This window comes from Morone saxatilis, unplaced genomic scaffold (genome assembly GCF_004916995.1).
Source record: "Morone saxatilis isolate NCDOM2014 unplaced genomic scaffold, NCSU_SB_2.0 Contig15, whole genome shotgun sequence".
Classification (NCBI taxonomy): Eukaryota; Metazoa; Chordata; class Actinopteri; family Moronidae; genus Morone; species Morone saxatilis.
The window spans coordinates 11,326,206-11,343,555 of NW_023339707.1; positions in this window are offsets into that span (position 1 = coordinate 11,326,206).

Sequence of the window (17,350 nt, forward strand, 5' to 3'; positions counted from 1 at the left end):
TGGAAAACCATCAGAGAGCGAGAGCCCACCCCTAGCGCTTGGAGCCAGCCTTTCAGACATGAGCTGCAAAATATATAGGCCTGCCCCTACTGGAAAAAAAAGAAAGGAAGACAGACAGAAGCGTCTCCGTCTCTCTCCCCCCCATCTACATCCAGACACCACCGGAGACATGGCGAGAGTAATTAACTATTTAAAGCAGAGTATGAATTTCTTTAGAAAGCTCGTGCAGTATTGTCTTGTCTCAAATTTCCCCATAGAAATATGAGAAATGATCAACTCACTGAAGGAAGTTAAAGAGAAACAAAGCCACTTAAGTTTTGCTCTAGGTGTTCAGCCAAAAACTGGAGATTGAAGCCAATTTAACCCATGAGTTCTACTTCTGAATACCTGTGTAAAATATTACTTTTCAGAAGCCCACCTATACATATATACATATAGTGTGGTAGTCACCTGCTCTGGATCAGATTCCTCAGTTGTAAAACAATGGCTAAACGCCAGTTCCACCCCAAATGGAGACACATTCATTCCCCTCTATCCCTCCTAAAGTGGTAGGTGGAAATCAATTGCTTGCTGATGCAAACCCCCAACCTTTGCTCTGTTCCTTCAAAGAGTCAAAGCTCCACTATGTAGCCTTAGTTAACCTTTTTTCCCCTAGCTAACGGTCCTAGCAAATGTTCCTGACAATCGCAGAGTAACAGGGACATTGTTTCTAACAAAACATTGATGTTGGAATATCATTTTGAATGTGATGATTCACCGCCGTTATATTGGCATGTTAGCAACAAATCTCAAGTGTTGGAAATCTCAAAACTTGAGCAAATTAAATCAAAACTGCTGGTTTGTGACGGAACACAAACTGAACAAGACAAGCACCGCCGCCCACCAACCCGACCTCCACGCCCTTACTTTCACCTCACTACGCAAAGGAGACAACTTCCTGCAGCGGCAGAATGGAAATAATTCCAAAAGATAGAGATATTTACACAGGAGTCTGAACCAGTAATGTATACACATTACTAACCTACACATTACAGTGGACATCACCTTGATAATTCATGTTTTACCATTTTATCTTTCTCTCTTCTTTATACCACTTCTCATTTCTGTGCTATTTGATCAACCTCAATAAATAAATAGACAACACGTCTTGCTTCAGGTCAACCTTCTGTTGTAGTCATTAACAGTTGTTAAGTCTGTTGGCTCCTTTAAAATCGTGCTACCTTTTGCTGAGTCATTCTCATTTTATCTAGACATGAAACTTCTCAGGGGTCCTGGAGGGAGTTTAGCTCTCCAAAGTTGGAATTTGTGGAATTTAATATCAGAAAATGTTTCAGGGGATACAGTCTCAGGGCTTTAAGTGTACTATGTTAGTAGACACGGAGAAACATCATACATTAAAAGGGTAAAAATGTGGATCAGAGTGCTGAATTTCTGACAAGAGTCTTTGGAAAGCACTGAATTTGGCATTTCAATACCCTCCATCTGGTGGTAGTGCTAAACACGACATCATATTTCAAAACTTTTTTATTCTCAGTATGTGTCTCTAATTGCTCACCAGGCGGTGTTTTTGGCCACTGTGTGCAGTCTCACAACACCAGCAACCGCACAGGCCCCCTTTTCAATAAGGTTTAAGTAAAATTTCCTCTTCGTTTTGGGTTTCAAAACATTTTTAACAGTGTATGGCCCTGAAAAGCTTAGAGAGACCTCAGTGCTATTTTTGTGGTATAACCTAGGCCTTAAGCTAAATCTTCACAAACTGCTCGTCCAAAAACTCCCCCAAAATCAGGTTTAAAACTGAACTAGTGTGAGACCAACACAGTCCTGCAACTCCAGAATTTCAGAGTTGGCAAGCAGGCAGAGTAACATTAGACCCTGGTTGGGTGGGAGGGGGGAGTGAGGGGGGTTTATGCTGTCGTGCCGGCGCCCTTGGCCTCCCCCGGCGGATCTGGGGGGTCAGGCGGCTGTCTGTGATCCCACACAGCGGCTCTTCCACATGGGATTTATTTTCTTGCTGGATGGGCAGGCAGGCGGCCCAAGAGGATTCTCATTTTAGACCAGCGTCTGTAGCTGTCAACGCCAGCCGACAGAGGCAAGCGGACACCCGACCCTGAGTATCCTCCCTCAACACTCCCCTTTGGACTCCCTCCCCTCCTCCTCTTATTCCCTCTTCACACACAAAAACACAGCACATGGACAGCGCGCGCGCGCGCACACACACACACACACACACAGAAAATAATGATTTCACAGCCTCTTATTGTCTAAATAAAACTTTTACTTATATTATGATGAGGCTGGAAATTATAAAATTAAAAATTCTAAATGATTGTTTATTCTGTTTTCATTTCAGGAGTCCCTATCTTTGATTGTAAAGCTCTGTGGTGAACTCAAAGCTTCAACGAGCAATGAGCCAGGTCTATCTAGCAAAAAATGCACAGCGTCTCCCCTTCCTCCCCAGCGCCGTTAATAATTTGTGCAGTAAAAGATAGCGTGCCTCTCTGAGTTTGTGGGAGTTATTGGCACAGTATTCCCCACCATATTTGTGCGAGGCAGTGATAGGAACATAAATTATTTCTTATCTCTTCCGCAATCCATTTTTCAAAGGGCTCACTCTGTGTTTGAAGGGTAGCACACCAGCAGCCAAAGCCCAGATAGTAGGCTACATTAGCCTTCAAGAGATCCGACTTAATGATTTCAAACAATGGAATAAGAACAGAAACTCATTGATATGGGCAGTGCCAATTATGACCATAATTTAATACCAAATTAAGACCCTGGAATCCAACAAAAGATCAAAACAATGGCCAGAATTACCACAACTACAAAGGCAAACACTGTTGTGAGGTTATTCAGTTAAATGCACAGTGGTATAATTGTGGATCTAAGCAGTAAGGACTTGGATGTTAAATGATGTTTGAGAGATTCAGCAACATTTTGCAGTAGACCAAAGTGTGTGTACCAAACTTAAAGTTTAAAAGAATTTACAATATATCACTGCATTGTTTTCTTTTTGTTTTAAAAAAATAGGGAAAACTGTTGTTGCTGTTTCAGGAATTAAAAATATTCCTTTAGTGAGAATTGCTAAACTAGCCGTGTTCTGTCCACTAAACTGCAAAATGATTGCTTACTACAAAGTATTACCACCAATTTACACTGAAATAAAAACAGTCCGTACTGATACACTGATGGCTTTGGAAAAAGGCGAAAAGATTCAGCCCTCTGAATTGTGCGGTTCCGAAAGCACAAGCAAAGTCCTTGTAAATCACATGAGCCACTTTTCCATAACGAGGCCCCTTTGGTGCTTACCAGAGGTCAAGAGGGTTCCTCTCTGTCGAAAACATGCAAAAAGAAACAAGAAATGTTTTAAAGGGAAATTTGAAAAAGTCGCATTATGACTTGGCCTGGCCAGCCCTGCATACACTGTTCTGGATGTTGGCATTCAAACCACATTGTTTTTTGGAAACTGTTCACAAGCGGTATCAACTATCACTCTCAGCAATTTAGATATATTCTACGGCTCAGGCTGATCTGCAGAGACAAAATGACAAATGATAAATATCAAACCGTCCTCTGCAAAGCATTAATGTCTGCTTGCAAAGAATAAACCCTAGCTCTCCCAGCTTCTATTGATTTTTTTCCCTGTGTGATGTGAAACCAGCAATCAGCACTGCGGTTCGAAATAGCCCTGAAACTGGAGCCGAGACGTCGATGAGTCGCCAACACATTTCAATTAGCGAGCCGCCCTGGCCGATCTCTCCCCCGGGGCACAAAGCACAGAGGGTCGGGCACACCCAGCCCAAGTCCACATATGGTCCTGTGTTGGCTCAAATGAATCTGATAAGACACCGGGGGAGAATTTATACATGCCACAGCCAACTATTTGTCTATTTCTAGATCTTGATTTTGATTTTGATTCTGCAAAACAGAAATGTATGTATTTGCAGGTCAAACCAACCTCAGCCTCTGAAGGCCCACAAAGTGTGTGGTTTTTTTGACACGGGTTGTTTCCGGTGGAAAGACACAGACGGAAAAGTGGGACGAGACTTCACTGCTGCAATATGAGCCAGTAGCTGCTCACATCACATGATCTTGAGATGTAAAATAATGGTCTGTCAACTGTTTAACTTTTATTTATTTGAACAGCCCATCTAGAAAATGGTTTTCATTTATAGTGTGCCTATGGCAATACTATCTAATGCCTAGAGGAGGAGTGACTATTCACAGCTTAATGTTCTGTAGTGTACTTGTATGGATTTCCAGTGTCAGCTACTTTTATAACAACTTTTTTTATATACAACTTTTACTGTGTAAGGACATCTCACATTTATTAGTCCTGAGTTTAGCTTTGTTTATTAAGTATACAATCAAATTACAAAATAAAAGTGTGATGTTTGGAAGAGATAAACAAGTTTAAGTATTTCTGCAAGAAACAATTTTACCTTAGCACCATATAAAACAAGTCAAAATGTTTTTAGTTCTTATTCTACTTCACTTTTAGTAGTGAAGTAATTATAATTGGCCTTTACTTAGTCCTGCCATTTTTTGCTCTGTGCTCCAAAAACAGTTGAGTAAGCCTCAGAACCTCAACGAATCTCCTGATATGCTATGTGTGTCTGTTGAAAAGAAAACCAAATTTTGAAGATGGTTAAAAGATAAAAGAGAATATCTATATATAAACATCTTAAACTGGCTAATGTTTGCACAATGTACATTCGTCATTAGCTAGCTAGTTAGCTGGCTAGTTAGCCAGTATTTTGCTACAAAGCCAAACCCTAGCTAGCTAGCTAGCTAGCTATGTCATTTTTATATTTAAATTTTATTTTTAACCATATAAAAAAAGAATTTTAACACAAGCCTGGCACATAGCATAGCTAAAGTAGAAGAGGTTCCAAAAGGGGCGGGACGTAGGAAGGGTTAATTAGGCTACTTTGATCAGCTATATCAATAACTTAACATAGTATTGTTATGGAAGGTTTCATTGTTGTGTCAGAAAATCAACATTATGAAAAGAAAATAAAGCAAATGCAAAGACTGTTTTAAGTTTTTTTTGGCACTGAGTAATGATATTTTTTTTAGGCAAAGTTTGAGCACAACTGTTGGGCTGTTGTAAAACAAAAGAAAAAAGGTTTTGTACACGTTAGCCTATACATAGATTTCTCAAAGTAACAAATTGGATACAATATATTTGTACTAGTTACAAAAAATGTCAAATGATAAAGTCCTAAGAGTAACACAAGATAACTGGATAAAAAATGTTTTGTGAGTGTTTGTCTCTCTCTCTGTCTCTCTCACTCGTAGCCATGTTGTTTCACTCTCTGACAGCTCCCATCAACAACAGCAGACTGGTGCTGGCGTTGTGTGTGCATGCATGCGTGTTTGGGTGTGTGTACGTGCTGTACATTCTCCACTGAGGGGCCAGGGGGTTACGGTGGAGCCACGGGGCCACAGCGACAACTCGCTGCCCCCCTCTCTCAGCCCCCCCTCACCCCTCTGGCCCTTTGCTCCTCGCCTGGCTGGCAGCCCTGCATCAAGCAGACACACCACAGGCTCTGCCCCCCCACCAACACACACACACACACTCGCTCCACCACCAACCCCCCCGCTCTGGGCCGATCGATACAGCTCTTCGCCTTTCATCTGACCAGAGCTTTGGAGGAGCCGCACTTCCTGAAGAAAACCCAATACAGCACTCACTCTCAGGGTAGCTTATTCTGTGTGTGTGTGTGTGTGTGCACGTGTGTATGCCCTGATGTGTGTCTACATGTGTACATGTGTTTGTGAATGAGAACGTGTGGGTGTGAGAGACGGAGAAGTTGGCAGATGCTGTGATAAATCAATTAAAAGAGAAAAAACAAATGTAGGTTTTGTTGGGGTGTTTGTAAGAAAGACCTGTTGCTAAAATATATACACAAGCATGAAGTGATGTTATAGTGAGAGGAATAGTATTGTTTGATCAGTGTAATATGAGAGTTGTTCTGCCCATTTTGACCAGGACACAAGAGAAATTGGAAAAAAAACCCTACACGCTTACTTTATGGGTCAATTTTTTGCTTCCCTTAATGTTATCAAAATATGAATTCCTTAAAGCTTCAGTGGGTGAAATAAGTCCTACCTGGGCTGACACTCAAGTCTGTGAGAGGGAAGTTTTAGTCTTAGTGGAAGATCCTCATAAATACTTCAAAAGCAGGAGACGTAACATTCATTTTCTCTCTCTCTCTCAATTTCTCCTCTGCTTTTTCCGACAGCTTCCTGTGTTGTTTGAGGATTGGGAGTCTTAAGTCTTGCTCTCTCTCTCTCTCTGTCTCTTCTTTGCTTATCCTACAGATCTCTGTGTTGTTTGTAGACAGGGAATCCTAACTTCCTGTGTGGAAGAGGGAGAGACTGAACCTCCTCACTCAGCACCCAGGTGTTAAACAAGAGAGGCTGCTCAGGTCATGTAGAGGTCAGGTGAAAACACCACCTCCCGGGACGAAAACATACCACATGTGGAAAAATGTTTAGAAAGGCTGGTACTATTTTACAAAAAGGCAAAAAAACAAACAGGTTTATGACAGAGCTCTTCGTGGGTCCAAAGAATTGTCCAACCTGAACGGGGACCTGCACTTACCCAGTAAGTGTCAAGACTGATCTGGAAAACCTAAAACACAAACAACCTGATTCAAATGGGACCAAAATCTGAAAGAACTTATGTTGAACTGGACTTTATGTTGAGTTTTACTTCAGGTAGAAGAAAAGATAAATCACTCACTGCTCGCTGATGCACTGCCTCCAATGTGTTATAGTCCATGTTTCTGTCCTCTTCTTCGAACAGTAGCTGGGATAATCCCTGAATAAAAACAAATATACTTGCCTTGTAACCAGCAACATTCACAATTTTCCAGAGCCTGTGTTACTTCTGCATTACAGGAGTTACAAGACAGTTTTCTTCTTTGAACAGCAGCATTTATAATCTTCTGTGGCACATGACAGAGACTTTACAATATGTGTAATTATAAAGTATACTGAACTTTATTGGAAATGGCTCACATCAATGATACAGTGTTTACATGTACTTCTCTGCCAGAAAACTCATTGACCAAAATAAAACCAACCAGAGTATGTCTTTAAATTGTACATTATAGGTTGTATTTAAAGGAGCAACAAGAAACTTTTATTTGGGGTTGATTCTGGTGACCCGTGTGGACAAATGAAGTAGGGTTTCCACCCCCTTGTTTCATTGAAAAATTTAATTTTACCCATTAAGATTGAATCATTAGTTAGATTGTACCCCTATTTAACAATGTATGCCAAAACATTTACAAAACTCAATTTATTTGCATTTTATATCAAAATCCAATCATTTTGTCTATTATAAAACAGAATGTGACACATGCTTATGTAAGCATGAATTAACCAATTTCAACCAATAATATAATGACATTCACACGTTAATCATTCTTTAAGTCTTAGCGAGACAGAGCCAAGATTTATTAGCTAGCTAGCTAGCAACAGCATGGCTTTCTGCTGGAGTGGAGTGTCTCTGGTTGGCCGGACCTCACTTATTATTGTATAAAAACACAGCGTTATCACAGTGATTTGGGAGCTGCCGGACTGTGGGAACGTAACACATAGTGTTATTCCTAACTGCCTGTTTTTACAGAAAATGCAAGAATGTGCGGAAGTTAACAGCTCTTTAATTGCCGTTTCACCTGGACTTAACTATAACTATATAGAAATAGCCGATCTCCACTGATGGTCCCTTGTGCTTACGTGGGTGATATAGAAGAAGCAATTGAAACTTACATACCCAGTTAAAAACTTCTTGTAGAAGATAAACATAGTAATAAGTAACACTTTTATAGTGCACAGTAACAGAAACATCAGTTCCTGATAATGGAGTGTAATGGCACATTCAGCACTATTGGTCGAGATAGACAATACAGAACCAATGGTTTGCTGCACATTATTTTTAGTTTGGCTGAAAATAAAATATTTTCTTTTTTTTTAAGTTTTCTTATTCTTAGTCTTAATATTTTGTTGCAAACTGCAATAGCTGAATTACTCCATAAATGTACAGATACACATGGTAAGTATAGGGTCTGTAGGAAAATAAGTGAAACTAGAGTTCTGCGTAAGTTTGGATATCAGTCTGTCTGAGCTGTCACCCTCAGTCCTTGTTGTCACAGCAAACTGTCAGTCAGGGAACTTCTACATTCACTGCTTGTGGCCATAAGAGACATAGGCTGCAAAACCACTTCGGTGGTCAGAACGAGCCGAAAATCTACTTCACATTGAGTAGGATGGAGCTATATCTTGACGTGACCACTCAGAAACTCTGTGTGGGAGCCAATGACACTGCACTTCATTTTTCAGCTCCATATAGTTCATAAAGATGTTTTCTAATGTTACATATCATATTACAATATATTTGTTATAGGTGCTTTAGAGCTCAGTAATAAACCATAAAGGAAATATAATTTTATTTTAGTTTTGGTGTTATTTTGTCTTAAGTATGTTAAATCAGGAAGGACCCATAGACTGTTTGGTCTACTACCCTCTAGAAGAAGCTAAAGAGCATCTAGGTCAACAATCATTCATCAATTACTTATCAACATTCATAACTGAAGGCTTGATGAGTTTTTGTAAAGTGGAAAAACCCACAAACCTTCATAACTTAAAAGATTTTTCACTTCATAATAAGCCATCAAGCGTGCAGTTATGAGTGAGTCATTAATAAATGGTCCTTGGCCTTGATCGTCTGCAGCCATCTTTCATAAGTGTTAGAGGTTAGAGGCTCAAAAAGACAAAACAAGCTACACTGGCAGAAGACATTCACACACCAGCAACCTGAAGGGTTCCTGATATGTATGCATTGTAACTGGTTATTACTAAGCTATAAAGCATTGATAATTATCTATAAATCATGTCCATAGTGACAATCTATAAAATATTTTTGCAAACAAAAACAATAGAGGAAGCGTTGAATCCAGGAATGTATTGTGTAGATGGCACCCACTGGTTTGCATGACAATTGCTCCCCTGCACATTTTCTAGCTTCCTGGTGTGCGTCCGCATTGTGTGGCCCACTGCACATGTGTTTCTCACCCTGTTCACACCCGCTCTGCTAAAATATATATAACACATTTATGGGTTAAACATTTACAATACAAAGATGTTTGCTGTTCAAGGTGCCCTGTCAAAAGTTTTAGAGATGTTCCTTTTATAATGGGAGTCTATAGGGAAAATGCATTTTTTGGCCACAGGGATTTTTCTTTGCAGTTCCATTGTTGGCCACCAGGACAAATTGGCAGCAAATTTGGCGGTGCCTATCATACACATCAATGTTTAGATCTGACAATAATAAAACTCAGAGGTCTCGTTTTTAATCATGTAACTATGATAACAGAGGGTTTTTCACTGATATACTTTAACAAAGCAGTCTGCTTCAAACTTTTGATTGATGATGAATGAGTTCTACACTGTTCGCATCTGGTTTTATATGTCAATGAACCACTACAGATATAGAATGAAACACAGTAGAAATTCACTATTATAAAGGACCAATTTCCATTCACCTGGGGTGATTACAAGGCTATGAATGGCAGTAACAAATCTGGACTAATGTGTGGAAGTTCTCAAGTTGGAATAATGGTTTTCCCACTGCTGACTTTGTGTCTGTACAATAAATACATGTAAGTAAGCAGAGGCAACTGTCCAGTGTGCACATTGTCCATTAATTCCTGATAATGGAAACCTTGTTGGGCATTATCCCACTTATACCATGGTCATTTGCCAAAGAAAATATCATTATTTTATATTTTCATGCATTTTTCAATCAAAAAAGTTTTTTACAACCATAACTTTGTTCCCCTCATAACACCTGAGGTCCTTCCTAATATCTGGAATAATCATTACAGTCCAATAAGGTTCTAATGCAATGGAAACATGGTCCACTGCTTTAGTAAATAGGACAAACCAAAGATACCACTTGGCAACGAGAGATGTTTCTAGTTCCCTCTGCTCATAGAACACTTTGGCTCAGCTATGAGCCAGAGAGCTAATGTTATGCTAGCAGGATTTAAAGTCAATAATACAGCGTAAGGCTGAATAGCAGATAGATTTTGTTGTCATTCAATTTATTTCAGCACATTCATTTAGAACGGTGAACAGACAGTTTCACTGGAACTACTTAGTAGGTGTCCTACATCAGGAATTAATGGACACCCAGCAGCCAATCAGAATCGAGTATTCACCCAAACCATGGTATAAAAGTAGTGGGGCAACAGATTATAGTTGATCAGTGATCCATATGGATTGCACCGCACGGTTCCACACACATGTGAACGACGGGCTAAATTTAACCAAACAATATTACTGGTGTTGTTATCCTTCAAGTAATACTTCTATAAATCTCAAAGCGTAGTTGCAGTGAAATGTCAGACAAGACAGATGCATGCTGTGTTTTACTCTGAAGCACAATGAATGGAAGGGAAGAGTGACTGATTTAAACACAGTCACTTTCGCCTCCATTGGATGAAATCCTGAAGGCTGTGACTTTTAGCATTTTCACTGGTGTAACTGAGAAACTGGACATGGCTGTCATCATAGAAATAGATCACAAGATTGTGATGTTTACTCTAACTTTGGAAATATCTGCTGCCTTCCCCTCGACACAAAGCTCCGCTCACCAGAGCAGCTCCAGTCTCTGCCTGTCTGTGTGAAACAGCTTTCACTGTTGATAGGCTATTACTTGTGCATGTAACTAACCCGCTGAGTGAAATTACCAAATGTAGTATTATTATAGTGTATAGTGTATAATAATCTATTAGTTACAGTGTCATTTTTTTTTTTTTTTGGCTGATCCAAAAAAATTATCCAGTCTTTCTGTCAAAACAGTGATATGATCCAAACCGTGAGTTTGCCGAGTAGCCTGGGTCTCAGAACAAAACCAAACCTCACTGGTATTCAGAAAACTTTGATTTCCTTCCATTTTGCTGGACAAGGTGGGAGCCGTTTATATACAGGTACGTGTAGATACACATGCTCACACACCGCTCACCCGTCAGAGAAGCTCCAGTCAGGATGTTGTCCGAGATGTTTAGTCTGTCCTGAGGAGCCCGCTGCCCTTTTGTTTTTATTGGCCCTCGGATTCCACTGGCTTTCCACAGAAGCACCATTGCCTTGGTCACAATGTCTCCCCCAACCCGACCCACACAAACACGCGCAAAGCCTTTGAGGTAGAACGTTAAAGGGTGAAGGAGCAGGGAAGGGACAGAGGTTGGAAGCAAGCGAGCTGCTGCCAGATCCATGGGGCCGTGGACGGGGCCATATAAACATGACTGAGTGTGGCCACCAGGGAATGGTACATTGTCCCAGTGGAAACGTCTGGCCCTGGATGACTCAGCCTCTGACACTGCATAGGAGGAGTGGAGAGACACTGCTCTGTCCCAAACAGTTTCCAGACTATCCAAAATAGTCCTGTTAATCCCCGCCTGATGGTAACCAAATGTCAAGTGAAGGAAGAGAGTGTTTGTCAGTTCTAACATAATTTCCCAGTCAAGACAGAAAACTTCCAAACCCGCATTCTGGGCTGCAGCACATGACCAGAAGACATACATATGTAATGGGTCTGTTCATCCTGTAGATTGCCATGGAAATGGTACCTGGAGTACTTGAGTCAGGTGAATAATGGCATTTGATGTGTTTATGTGGGTGAATATCTTGCATGAGTGGGAACATTTCTAAACTCTGCATTCCTTACAATCAAATTCAAGAAAATCAGATTATACCATACAGAACTCATTTTGGTGTTCCTATAAAAAAAAAAACCCTGAAGGAAACCACAACTTTTCATGCATTTTTCCCTAGGAAGGTGTGCTCATTACACATGATAAATGAGTGCTAATCAGACACCCCAACACTGAGTTAAGTGCTGCCCTGCTCCCTGGTCTCTGTCAGGTGCGAGTTAAAGACACCCACTGTTATGGCTGCAGTCAGAGGGAAGGAGGACAGGAGTTGGGGCGGGAAGGAAGAGGGGAAGGGATCCAGGAATGCACGGCAGGGCAGCTGCCTTGGCAGGTAGATGAAGTGAGGATCACACGGGCCGGCGTAGGGGTGATTAATGCGCGGGGGAACTCACGGGAAGGAAAACAAAGCCATAAATCAGCCCCTGGGCCTCCATGCTAATTGTAATTGAAATGAATTTGTCTGGCCCATAGTGCAGGGAATTGCAATTGCTATTGACCAATAGGGCCCAAGTGGTCCAGGGGAAATGAAATGGGGAGAGCAGCATGTCCGTGCCAAGATCAATGCACAACCCAGCACTGGAATTTGTGTCCCGTAAATAAAGGTGGTTTTGGGGGTGGGGGCGGGGACATGTAACAGGTGAGTTATTGTGTTGACATCCGTGGTAACTTAAGTCAATGTGATGATTAGGCCGTTACTCAGTGTATAGGGTTCTCTGACTTTTGGCCACAATTTAGATGTGAGCTGGAATTGTTTAAAAAATAATGTGCAACACACAGAGGTAAGGCTACAGAGGGGAATCACTCCTGAGATTGCTTTAGCCTGACCCATGTTTTTTTCTATTGCCTCAAAATAAAAAGTGTGCAACATTTCCCTGAGTCTAAGAAAACTTGCCATACAGCCTCTATGTAGACTACTGTATTCTAAGACCACAGTGCTACAAAACCTCATGCATAAAATGTCGAGGAGTCAGCCTTCCGGCCCTTCTTTTTACCACCAACCCCCAGTCCACCTTCCACAGCCAAGCAGGTAGCTCCATTCATTAACCAAACTGCTCAGTAACTAATTAGGACATGCACAGACCTGCCTGTGTGTGTGTGTGTGTGTGTGTATTTTAAATGAATTTGAGGATATAGTATGATAGGAGAATAGGACACAACAAAGAAACAAAGGTTTTAATGTAAAACATTCTGTGCTGTTGAATCTAGCCCTTAAAAAGGATAACTGTAAATGTAGCAATGCTGATCGGCTTAAAAGCTTTTCACTCAACACTGTCCTGTATACAAAGGAGTTTCTACACTTTGAAGTCCACAACTGCCTTGTCTCATTCCAAATTATGCCATTATGAGACATTTGTAAATTTTTACAGACAGAATCATTGTCTTTGAAATGAGGTACCAATATATTTCTTATGAAATGAAACTAAATGAACAAAGCTAAAAGCAAAAGTAACCTTGGATAAGAGGGACCCATGTTGTGTTGAGCACCCAGCAGAGTTTTCCCTGTTCTCCTCGCTCTGGGATTTAGTCTCCATGTTGTGATCCAATATCGTTCCCCCATGAGACTACGGACAGCATCCCAATCTCGCTGCAGGAAAATAACATCCTCTTCCATTCATACACAAAGGAATACTGAGTTTCATAACATACCCTCATCAGGACACGCTTTAATGACACCATAACTACGCTGGCTACTCATTCAAACCATTTTCAGTATTGCCAACAGTGTGTTGCGTTACATATGTGGCGTTTCCCCGCTACATGTTTGAAATTGCTCCAACAAACTACACAAAAAGCATTCACCCCCGCAATTTACAGCTCTTTGAACCTTGTGGGTGCAACAAACAATAGGAACAAAGCATTGTTTTTCAATTGTCTTTGACAGTGTGGGCTGCTCAGCACAGAGGCCTTCGCCCTAACTACTGGGGCTGCGTTTGCTAAACGAGGCAGAGCAACACGGCGGAGCCCACAAGGCTCCACGCTCCCTGATACGACCAGGGGCTTTTCTCTGCCTGCACACTCCCTCCACCACCTTACCTCCTTCCCCCCATCCTTCCCCTCCGTCAGGAATCTATATTTCATAAGCGAGCTGTGGAGCTCCAGTGCCCAATTATCAGCAGATAAGGCGCAGGAAGCCCTGGAGCGCCGGCACGGCTATTTAGACGGGGAGGGGGGAAGGAGCTGGAGAACGAAAGGCAGGCAGGCAGGCAGGGACCCAACCCCCCAGGGGCACTTCGCCTTCACCACGCTATTTTTTTTTCTTCCTTCTCTTTTTTTTTTTCCTTTTCTCTCCCTCGCTGACAGCCTCCTCCTCCCCCCTTACCTTAGCGGCAGGGTTCAATTAGTGCCGGCGGCGGCTAGCACCCGCAGCCCTGCTCAGCCCGGGAGCTGGAGCCTCTATCAGCACACACCAACAACACGCAAGGCTGAGTCCAACTAGCAAACTGACGTCAAGGCAAGTTCTGTGTTGGCCTCACATATACAGGCACATGCACATGTACGTATGTGTGTGCGCACACACAATATCTGTGAGGGTTTTAGTATCTCAGCCAGCCATGAGCACAACAGGGTCATCCATTTAAAATCTAAAGGAAAAACTTTCTCAAAACCACAACATGGAGGTAAGGATGATTCTTTTATAACCACAATGCCTCCATAAAGCTCCGTTACTGATATTAATTGATGCAGTTTTAGGATCACATAGAATCACTAATCTGGGGTAATACTTTGTACAATACTTGACCAGCTGTAAAATCATCAGCAACTGCACCAAGTATTTCCAGTCATTTCACCATTTGTCAGATACGTTGTTGTTGCCTCCTCAGACTGGCACATTTAAGTCAGGACTTTTCACACTCTTCCGAGGCCCCAGACCTCTATTAGCGAGGGGGTAAAACTGTATGTGCCTCTCACATTTTCAGACCCCAACAAAAAAAAAAAAAACCCACTCCAACCACCAATGCTGAGCAAGGTCGGCCAGGGGTCAGGCACAGCTCACGGATACGAGACGGATATCGATTCGCTGGGACAGGCCGCGAGCACACATACACACACTTTCTTTCCCCTCCTCTTTTTCTCTCTTTCTCCACAGTCACAGGGCAGGCATCAGCCAATAGATCAGCCAGGGGCAGGAAACGGCCTGGGTCAGAGGGGACAGTGTGTGTGTGTGTGTGTGTGTGTGTATGTGTGTGTGTGTGATGATAAGACTAACAGTCTGCTGAAAGCCGCTCTCACCCAGAGCTATGCTGGACCGGCAGTGCCGATTCACCTCGAAGAGGCGAGGAGAAAAAGAAAATAACTGACCAAACTAATGGAGTATTCATCTTACTGCCACTGATAGACATGCATCTACACGCACAAGCAAACTCTCAACACACTCTGGCAAGTGTTTATGAACTTCTGTAATCGTCGTCCTGTTTCAGAGTGCCACACAAGTTGTTGTTGTTTGTCAGTCTATCTATCAGTTGGAAGTTTATATTGTAGAACACTTGTCACCGCAGGAGAGTGTGTGGGTGTGTGTTGTTGTTGCTGTCGCCTAGTGGCCTGTGTTCGGGTATCTGCCAATGGCAAAAAAAAGAGTGGGGTAAGAACGAGGCTTCAGCAGCCCAGGGTAGACTGAAGGCTCAGCTGGAGTCATGCACATACAGCGTCAGCGGTGCATGGTTCGTCATGTGTGCACGTGCCATGTACGATTGCTGTGCATGAGTGAATAAGTTAAGTGTATGTCTGAGTGTGTGTACACTTGTGCTTAAATGCGTGCGTGTGTGTTTGTGTGTGTGTGTGAACTGTATATGTGAGAGAAAGTCAGGGGGCAGTGAAGCGGAGGAGGGCAGGCAATGCTCCCAGGCATAGAAAGCAGGCCAACTCCATCTCCCACTATGGAGAGCTTCAAAGAGATGGGGTAGTAAAACGAGAGATGGTAGAGTATGCCAGGTTATATCAGTAAAGTTGTGTGAGATGAGCTGTTATGATCTATTCAACCAATAACTGCAACACACACCAGCTCTCGAGTATAATCACATTTGTTTAGTTTCCCTCTTTAAATATGTTTAGTTTCGACAAAAGAATGGAAGGCGTGCCCTTTTTTGATTATGCAGGATCTGCAAAAAGAAAATGTATTTTCTCTTCCTCATGGCTATTTTATTCATCCCCTACTGCAGTCTTTCAGCTGCCTTAGCCTCAAACTACTGATAAATCAGGTAGTTTAGACAGAGAGAAGGAAACAAACAAGCCAAAGACAAAAGATTCAGAAATACAGACTGACAGAGGAGACAGCAAGACAGTCAAGGGGAAGCCAACTTCCCCCGCTGACGCTCTTGTTCCACGGTGAGAATCCCCCGGCCAGTAGCCTCAGACATCTGGTTCCAGTTAGCTCTCAGCGCGTTGACGCGTTTCCTGTGCTGCTGCTCCACGCAGCCATGGCCACGGTACAGCCCTCCCAACGCCACGACAGCCAAACTCTCTGGAGATAATGTACTGTAACTCATACACACGCACACACCCAAATACACAATCAACCACCCGTCTACTGTTTGCTGAAACAAGAGGAGGTTCAGGCTGTATTCAATATTTATTCATACCGTACTGTCATTGAGTGATGCTAAACAGCTTCTCAGAGGCATCCAACGGTTTGTTAGACATTGGTTGTGATATCATAACTAAAGTTACATTTCCAAATAAATGTAGTGCAGGATCCAGTCCTGTTTTGATGCCATCACATATTTATATGACAGAGAAATGAGTGATACTCAATTCACGAAACCTATTGTGTGTTTTTTCTAAGCAAAGTACCAACAATTTCCATGTATTAATGCTCTGGAAGAGAGAAGTGACTTGTTTTATTAGAGCAGCTTTAACGAAACAAAGACAGAGAAACAGATTGACTGTTCACAGGAAGCGTGCAAAGAAAGTGAAAACCAAACATAGATTGAACAGAAGTAACAGAAGAACATGTGATGTGACTGAGAAGTGATTTTACTCCGTTCTTGGTGGACTAGTAAATTTTGCTGTGAGTTATTAGCCCACATAAACCATTTTCACAGCAGACATTTTGACTTGTCATAGCAAAAAAAGCACAGGTGTTACTTATAACATTAACAATGGCTCAGTAAGCCACGACAATGAGCCAGCGTGCACAATACCAGGAACCTGAAACTGGGTCACCTAAATTGAATGCAGTCGTTATTAATGTTATTAATTACACCTGTGCTTTTCCTGCTATGACATGTCAAAATGTCTGCTGTGAAAACGCCTTGTTGAATAACTTATCACTGTGGGACAAATTGAAATTGAGTTTGTTAGATGGATAGGTATGTACTGCTATGCTATGTCTGTATTTGGCAGATGACTTTTCAGTTTTAGAGGACTGCTGTATTGGGTCTTTTTTCAATATTTTCAAAATAAAGTGAGTAATGTTAAGATATTGTTTCAATCACGTGTCTGCATTTTAAGACTTCGTAATTTCTTGTGAAGTAATAAGATGCCTTAAAAAGTGCCACGACAATGTGCCCCTTTAAATGTCAAATGTGTAACATTTAGGAAGATCTATTGGCAGAAATGGAATATAATATAAGAATTGTGTTTTTGTTATCTTAGAGTGAGCTGTTTTTACTACAGAAAGAAAGCCT